Below are 9535 nucleotides of genomic sequence, written 5' to 3' on the forward strand. Positions count from 1 at the left end.
GTGATTAAAATAATAGCTTGGCCATGGAGCAATTTATAGATAACAAAAATTTTGGATAAATGCATTCGGGGACAGTTGGCAATGACAGTAGTCATAAGAGAGTCAGATTTAGTATGGGACAGACTGTAGGCAGCAGGGTTTTGGATGAGTTGGAGCGTGATACTGAGCGATACAGAAGCAAGAGACCTTACAACATGATTGGGGTTGGGAGTCCATGATGTGATCTAAGTTACCTATCACAGTGATTCAAACAGACCTGAAAAACATTACCTGAACGATAATATCCTACACAAAGAAGTCAGTTATACAGTGTGAAGAAGATGTCAGTCATAGAGTCCTGCTTTTATTGATTTACTCTTAATAAACAGGGTATTTCTAATAGCTGCAGACAGACTTCATTGCTCAGTACAGATTATAAAATTTACTTGAGTAATTAGCACCCCACCTAGAAAGGTTATTCATTTTCTGAATCACAAAGTCCAAGAGAGCGTTTATAAAATGTCAGCTATATATATAGGATAATAGATGAGAGGTATATTACAAGGTAGTGCAATATATTGGGGGGAGGGGTGTCTGATGATGCATTATAAACCATAAGAGTTGTTTATGAAATTCATCTGAACCGTGGAGCTGCAGTTATGCTTGAAACACACTCACATATTTGTTGTTCCTCATAATATGTCAGGAAAAATATGTATATCACACAGCTCAAACTGAAGTGACATTAAGTTTTATTTCAGTGTTTGATCCCAGGAAGTACAGTAATTTATTTTTCTTATAAACTTATAACATGCAAATTATTCCATTGAATACATGGAGTTCAAGATTTTGAAGACTTTGGAGCACTGTAACATGGAAAAGACTTTTGATTCAGTTGAATGGAATTGCTTCTTCACAGCATAAGGAACATACTGACTTGAAAGTAATATTTATTTGCGTATTACTGCCATCAGTACTTCTCCTTTTCGCAAAAGCTTAGCAGAAAGCAAAACAGCTTCTAAAAATGTACCAAATTCATGTCAATATTTAATAGCAGATGTGGATAGCATTCCTCTTGGTTGACTTCACCAGTGTATCTACTTCACTTTTTATCAATCAAAGAAGTGTGTGTTGAATTTTGTATGCTCTTATGCTTCTTTGCTTCTGAAGCATATTTCTTAAAGATGGCACATTACAAGTTTTACATTTGAAGTACTTAAGTGTGTAAAATTACTTTTCTTTTAAGCAAATTTCTGATTACTGAATAGTTCTATTACAAGAAAGGAAATTGAGGACCTCAAACAATTTGATCTGCACTCTTATATTTCTAGCCGTAACAATTAATTTCAGGTGTAATTCCTGTTCAGTAAATATTTTGTCCAGTTTGAAAATATTTCTATGTTTTATAGCTCAGTCATCTTCTGTATAATATGATAATGATTATTATTTCTACCAAGCTACAGAAAGTTAAAAATAACAGCATAAATGTTTAAGGGGTACGGTCTTCCTGAAAATGTCGTGGTAAATAGGTTATTAATTGAACAGCTGTTGGAAGAGGTGGTTGTGTTCCTTTCTCGTTTGACAACCTTTTTCATTTGTTTACAAACACTCAACACAATGGTGCAGATCACGTCAGAGGCACATCTTGTGTTGCTTGCATGTGATCTCATAATAGTGAAAATGTGGCATGGTTCTTCTGATTTTCACTCAAACAAAAGAATGTTTTCTAAACACTACGGTTCATTCAAGATACAGTTAGATGATGTGATGAGGGGGCAGTCATTTTTTGATGGATGAGCTAAGATGCACCAAATGGCCTCCCTCATTTTTATTTATCAGGAAGTTGGTGTCTTTTAAGACAGAAAATTCTACCTCATTATAGAGTGAATTCCTGATAACTGATGATTTCTTATAAATAAAATGTTATGGCGAATAGGCTATTAATTGAACAGCTGTTGGCAGAGGTGGTTATGTTCCTTTCTAGTTGGTGCCCTCTATTGTTCACTACCAGTATAGCAACCTAAAGAGTAAGAATACAATATTGATCACAGTTTCAATTTGTAAAGTAGCAACCACGTCACCATAATATCACAAAATCACAAGATAAATACAAACAAGGGAAGCCATTAGGTACATTTTATCTCATCCATCAAAAGATTTACTGTCCTCACATCACATCATCAAACTATATCTTGAATGGACCGTAGATTTTCACCTCTACTATGTTACCAAAAAATATTATTCCAAGTGTAAATCACTCTTTGTGTAAAGAACTTCTTCTTAATTTCCATCTTAAATTGTCCTTTCACTAATTTTAGATGATTCCCTCTTGCTCTTTGCTTATCTTCAATTAGCGCTACAGTTTTACTGCATCATTTAATGTCCTGCATCCCACTCCAGGACTTCAGCATATAATCTAGGCTGGCACTTCAGTGCAGCATCGAGGGAGTGCTGCTTTTTCAAAGGTGCTGTCTTTCAGATGAGGTGTTAAACCATCTGCCTGCCATTTGTCTACCTGATCAGTGGATGTAAAATCCAATGATGCTTTTTTAAAGAGCAAGGGAGTTCTCCTGGTGTCCTGGCCATTAGACATCCCTCAATCAACACCATCAAAACAGATTAAGTGGTCATTCATCTCATTGCTATTTATGGGATTTTGCTGTGCACAAATTGGTTGCTGCATTTGCCTACAAAACAACAATGACTACATTTCAACAGTAGTTCAAATGCTTTGCAACATGAGGGTGTGAAAGATATTAGATAAATGCTAGTTCTTTATTTCTGTGAGGTTCCTACTCAGTTGTTTCTTTTCAAGATTAAACAGCCCCAGCTTTCCCAGTGCTTTCTTGTAACTCAATCCTTCTGTCACATTTCAGTTTTTTTTGATCATTTTTCCATAGGAAGAATTTGGAAAAAAGAATTACTTTAAACGTTGTGTTTTAAAAGTATAGCGTATTATTACAAGTAACAAAAAGGGGCTCTGAGCTGGTAAGTAGTTATTAAGTTAATAAGCTAGACTTTATATTGTTTCTTGATAGACTGAAAATAATACGGGTGGCTTGTCTCCGTAATTGATGAACAGCTCACACCCATTGTGTTGAAAGTTTCTGATCTCTTTCTGACTATGAACCGGCAGGAAACAAAGAAGAATGCCTAACACCTGAAAGGTAGGCAGGCTGCTTCTGGAAAGAAGATGTTGCTCAGACAGCCAGGTAGCAAAAGCCTGCGAAAGACAAGATTCTGCAGGAGTAGAAGGTTCTGCCCTGGGCTGTAGGACAGGATGTAGCGGGGATAGTTTGTCCAAGTCAAACAAGATGATCCATTGAAATTAGATAGCGTATCATGAGTTTTATTTTTATGTCATCATACAGAGATTGAACTAAGTGAATCTGATCATAACTTGGAGAGATTGAAGAAATACATGTGCAAAAGACATGGCCCAGTAAAGATCTCAATGATTATTGTAACATCTTGTGTGCTGTACCACTTTGCCCCATAAAGGGGCATAGCCATGGAGCAGGCAACAACAACCAGAGGAAGACGATGAGTCCAACCATGACAAGACTTGCATGCTTAGTGCTCGGTTTAGTCAGCGAGAGTCATCAGGCAGAGTTTAATCAATCAAACCTTTGATTAGTTGCTCCACATGTGCCCAATATCCGTACCAAATAAAACATCACCTCCACTGGGCCTAGAAATATACCAAGACCCATGAATGCCACATCATTTTTCTCCATTTCCAACTGTAACCTACATCAAACCAAAAGAATTGTCAGAGCACATTCCTCTGCTGTGATGTACAAGCTCAACCAAGTACTTCCCGGCACATTACATCACCCACTGCTACAATGGCGAGCACAATCACAGATACAGCCACTGTGAGGGAGTCAGTAATTGGGTTACAGGAGGGTAGGGTAGATGCAAAATTCCAGGAATTATTCCAGAGCGTTTGATGCTGTGATGGTGGAACCAGAGGTTTCTCTGGAATATCAAGTCAGCCTCCTTCATCTGTACTTATCTTTTATTAATTTTGCAACGTGCACCATTTTCATCCATTAAAACTAATGGCTGGAAAATCGTGCAGACCATGAATTGAGCCCGACGACATCAATGCCTGAATTGCTGATATATATTCTCGATGTGTGAAGCTGTGCGTCAGGACTACGAAATTATAAAATTTATCCCACATCCTATATAAAAGCAGAAGTGAAATCTTTCTCCAGAGAATCTACCATTATGAATTTTTTTTTATTCATTCATGGGATTTGGGCGTCGCTGGCAAGGCCAGCATTTATTGCCCATCCCTAATTGTCCTTGAGAAGGTGGTGGTGAGCCGCTTTCTTGAACTGCTGCAGTCCGTGAGGTGAAGGTTCTCCCACAGTGCTGTTAGGTAGGGAGTTCCAGGATTATGACCCAGCGACGATGAAGGAACGGCGATATATTTCCAAGTCGGGATGGTGTGTGACTTGGAGGGGAACATGCAGGTGGTGTTGTTCCTATGTGCCTGCTGCCCTTGTCCTTCTAGGTGGTAAAGGTCACGGGTTTGGGAGGTGCTGTTGAAGAAGCCTTGGTGAGTTGCTGCAGTGCATCCTGTGGATGGTACACACTGCAGCCGCTTTGCGCCAGTGGTGAAGGGAGTGAATGTTTAGGGTGGTGGATGGGGTGCCAATCAAGCAGGCTGCTTTGTCCTGGATGGTGTCGAGCTTCTCGAGTGTTGTTGGAGCTGCACTCATCCAGGCAAGTGGAGAGTATTCCATCACACTCCTGACTTGTGCCTTGTAGATGGTGGAAAGGCTTTGGGGAGTCAGGAGGTGAGTCACTCGATGCAGAATACCCAGACTCTGATCTGCTCTTGTAGCCACAGTATTTATGTGGCTGGTCAATGGTGACCCCCAGGATGTTGATGGTGGGGGATTCGGCGATGGTAATGCCGTTGATGTCAAGGGGAGGTGGCTAGATTCTCTCTAGTTGGAGCTGGTCATTGCCTGGCACTTGTCTGGCACGAATGTTACTTGCCACTTATGAGCCCAAGCCTGGATGTTGTCCAGGTCTTGCTGCATGCGGGCATGGACTGCTTCATTATCTGAGGGGTTGTGAATGGAACTGAACACTGTGCAATCATCAGCGAACATCCCTATTTCTGACCTTATGATGGAGGGAAGGACATTGATGAAGCAGCTGAAGATGGTTGGGCCTAGGACACTGCCCTGAGGAACTCCTGCAGCAATGTCCTGGGGCTGAGATGATTGGCCTCCAATAACCACTATCATCTTCCTTTGTGCTAGGTTTGACTCCAGCCACTGGAGAGTTTTCCCCCTGATTCCCATTGACTTCAATTTTACTAGGGCTCCTTGGTGCCACACTCGGTCAAATGCTGCCTTGATGTCAAGAGCAGTTACTCTCACCTCACCTCTGGAATTCAGCTCTTTTGTTAATTACTAATTTAGTTTCTCTAGGCTTTTTCAGGATATACATATAATGTTTACTGCGTAATATCTATTGAAATTAAATTAATAATATGCATTTTATAGTGCGACATTACAACAAAATGTCTCAAAGCACTTCAGAAACAATGAATTATTAATCTTGGACTGCTGAGACTGTTATGGAGACAAACTATATTTGGAATGTTAGCGATAACCACACTATTTTGCAAAAAAATTGGGTCAAAATTAGAATGTTTGATATTAGTATAGTGTATGTTTGAAATTCCTTTGGCACTAATTTAACAAAAGGATTAACTTGTTTATTTTAAACTAATATTAAATAGTAAGATTTCAACTTTATTGTTGCTTAAGTAAACCAAAAGAAAAACCTACAGGGCCAAAAATGGTGAACCATTGCTGACTGTTTCAATCATTCTGCTTGGTGAGCATGCACTGCTTTATGTCAAGGTAAAAATGCTCCATCCTGGCTACTGTACAATGATTTGGTACTACAATTGTGTGTGGTTATGAAAAGCTGATATTTTTTCAGCTGACAACACTTCAGCGAGGATTTTTGTCTTGAGTTTCATCAATGGGAAATTGGGTGGGCACCTTTCCTGCTGGATCCCTTGCATTTGTAGCTTCTTGCGATTTTCTGGCATCATCAAATATGGAAGTAGGAACGAGTGACATTTTCTGTCATCACCGCCATAGTAACACTGGACACTAATAACACTAGCATGTTACTGGTATCCAAAATTAAAAGGCCCACCCAGGGCGTGCATTTGATTCTGGGGCAATCAATTCGCACTCCACGACTGGCATTTCACACTGGATCCAACAGAGGCCAGGCAATTTTCCTTACCTTGCGAGTGTGGAGTCCTTTTAAGCCTGCATCTGCTCCCTGGTGGGTTCCTCAGCACAGGAGCTTGTTGAAAATACTTGCATTAAGCTGAACCCTAGAAATTCACTGAGATCATCATCACGACTATTGGGTGGGCAGAAATCCCATCCTATCACACTTATGGTACAGCTGCTAAAGAGGAAAATTTCAGCCTCCGTTTCCAATTAACAGATTGTTCTATTGTGCTATACAGATATAATGGCCCTATTCACCTTGATGATAACATAAGCTAATATAGAATCATAGAACGGTTACAGCACAGATGGAGGCCATTCGGCCCATCAAGTCCGCACCGGCTCTATGCAAGAGCAATCCAGCTAGTCCCACTCCCCAGTCCTTTACCCCTAGCCCTACAAATTTTTTCCTTTCAAGTACTTATCCAGTTCCCTTTTGAAGACCATGATTGAATCTGCCTCCACCACTCCCTTGGGCAGTGCATTCCAGATCCTAACCACTCACTGTGTAAAAACATTTATCCCCATGTCATATTTGGTTCTTTTACCAATCACCTTAAATCTACGTCCTCTGGTTCTTGACCCTTCCGCCAATGGGAACAGTTTCTCTCTATCTATTCTGTCTAGAGCCGTCATGATTTTGAATACCTCTATCAAATCTCCTCGCAACCGTCTGTTCCAAGGAGAACAACCCCAGCTTCTCCAGTCTATCCATGTAACTAAAGTCCCTCATCCCTGGAATCATTCTAGTAAATCTCTTCTGCACCCTTTCTAAGGCCTTTGCATCTTTCCTGAAGTACGGTGCCCAGAACTGGACACAATATTCCAGTTGTGGCCGAACAGTGTTTTATAAAGGTTCATCATGACTTCCATACTTTTGTACTCTATGCCTCTATTTATAAAGCCCAGGATCCTATATGCTTTTTTAACCACTTTCACAACCTGCCCTGCCACCTTCAACAATTTGTGCACATATACCTCCAGATCTCTCTGTTCCTGTACCCCTTTTAGAGTTGTGCCCTCTAGTTTATATAGCCTCTCCTTGTTCTTCCTACCGAAATGTATTGCCTCGGCATTTTTCTGTGTTAAATTTCATCTGCCATGTGTCTGCCCATGCCACCAGCCTGTCTATATCCTCTTGAAGTCTATCACTATCCTCCTCACTGTTTACTACCCTTCCAAGTTTTGTGTCATCTGCAAATTTTGAAATTGTGCCCTGTACACCCAAGTCCAAGTCATTTAAATCAAAAAAAGCAGTGGTCCCAGCACTGACTCCTGGGGAACACCACTACACCTCCCTCCAGTCCGAGAAACAACCGTTCACCACTACTCTCTGTTTCCTGTCCCTGAGCTAATTCTGTATCCATGTCCTTTTTATTCCATGGGCCGCAATCTTTATGATAAGCCTATCGTGCGGCACTCTATCAAATGCCTTTTGAAAGTCCATATATACCACATCAACTGCATTGCCCTCATCTACCCTCTCTGTTACCTCATCAAAAAACTCTATCAGGTTAGTTAAACATGATTTGCCTTTAACTAATCTGTGCTGGCTTTCCCTAATCAATCCACCCTTGACTTAGATGCTTATAGCTTTCGCAATATAATGCTAATATTTTCTAAACTTCTTACTACCGAAAATATTTCTATAAATATACCATTGTGTCTTCATGGGGTTTATATTGTGTAGTCACACATACATATTGTGAACATGTTTTAAATACAATCATGTCCTGCTAGTTTCACCTTTTTCGCTTTCCTTCTGAATTTCTCCACTTACTTTTCCTCCCCTGAACTTATGCTGGGTACAGTCCAGCTGGCAGGAGAAGGCCTCAATGAAGTGACCAATCTGTTTTCTGGGGTTAGCTCATTTATATGTCAATAGCAGACTCCCACTGGAGATCCGCTAAGCATTTGGTAAGAGCGCATAGAGGGGCCTGAATTGAGGATTGGAAGGAGGATTTAAATTCCTGCACACATACTATCAATACCTCACACAAGGATGAAGGATTAGAAGATGGCCATCCGGATAAGAGGAGGGAAAAGGTCTGCCAGTTTTGCTGAGGGTGAGCTGGAGGTCCTGTTGTCCCTATTTCCACTTTATCCCATGTGTAACAACATTGGAATGTCTTGGCTTGAGTGTCTGACCATGGAGAGTACACAGCCATGTCCAATTCTGTCTTCTCCTCATAGTTTCCAGCAAGGATCGCTGGTTAATAATCAAGAGTGGAAATGCAAGCTGACATTTCCCCTCCATAATGTGCAAGAATTTATTTATACTGCTTTCATCAATTAAAATGCCAAAACTTTTTGTCCATCCTCATCTCTTGAAGATGTTAGTTCTTCTTGTGTATCCTTGGATTGATGATAGTATAGCATGTGGCCTGTAGGGTAACTTGAATGAATGACCTGCCTTCTACATGTTTAATTAGAAGTCTTTTGTTATTAGTACAGTACATGCATAAACTTGAGATGGGTTACAGCAACACAAAAGCAAAACATATGTAACTGTCTCTGTCTGAAAAAGGCAAAGCCCATATTGTTTCACAGATACTGAAAAATTTCATGCACTGAATGAAAACAGTGTAAATTCCTAGAGGACCATCTACATTTTTGGCAAGTGTTTAATGAACTGGGATTAAGAAAGACAATGCCAATTAATCGCAACACTGTGTTGCTGTTTGCCAATGCCACCTGTTATGACTCTGATGTGTGGTTCTCAAACTGTACATGAAGATTCCTACCACCAAACAGTACTGCAGGCATCCAGTCAATGAATCAAAGGATAATGCCAAATCTAAATGTTCATTTTCGAATACAAATGTTACCCAGTTAAAAATTACCAAATATTCTAATAATAGAGCAAGTAGCTAACTGCCAACATTGTTAATGTTTGGGATATAATGCTTATTTTTCTTCTCCTCATCAGATGAAGACAACAAGAAGGTCACTGGTTTGAAGATACAGATGAACCTCTGGCAGCTGTATTTTGCACAGAGTTTTAACCATCATGTATATCTGGGCAGTGACCATTATCGCTGTTCCCCTGACCCCTTCCCATTGCAAACGTAGGAGATGCAATACCTGCCCTTTCACCTCCTCCCTTGCCACCGTCCAGGGCCTCAAATACCCCTTCTAAGTGAAACAAAGATTTCCAACTTAGTATACGGTACTCACTGCTCATGATGCGGTCTCCTCTACACCAGGGAGACCAAACGCAGATTGGGTGATCGCTTTGCTGAACACCACTGTTCAGTCCACAAGTGTGACCC

This window comes from Heptranchias perlo, chromosome 16, assembly GCF_035084215.1.
Source record: "Heptranchias perlo isolate sHepPer1 chromosome 16, sHepPer1.hap1, whole genome shotgun sequence".
Classification (NCBI taxonomy): Eukaryota; Metazoa; Chordata; class Chondrichthyes; order Hexanchiformes; family Hexanchidae; genus Heptranchias; species Heptranchias perlo.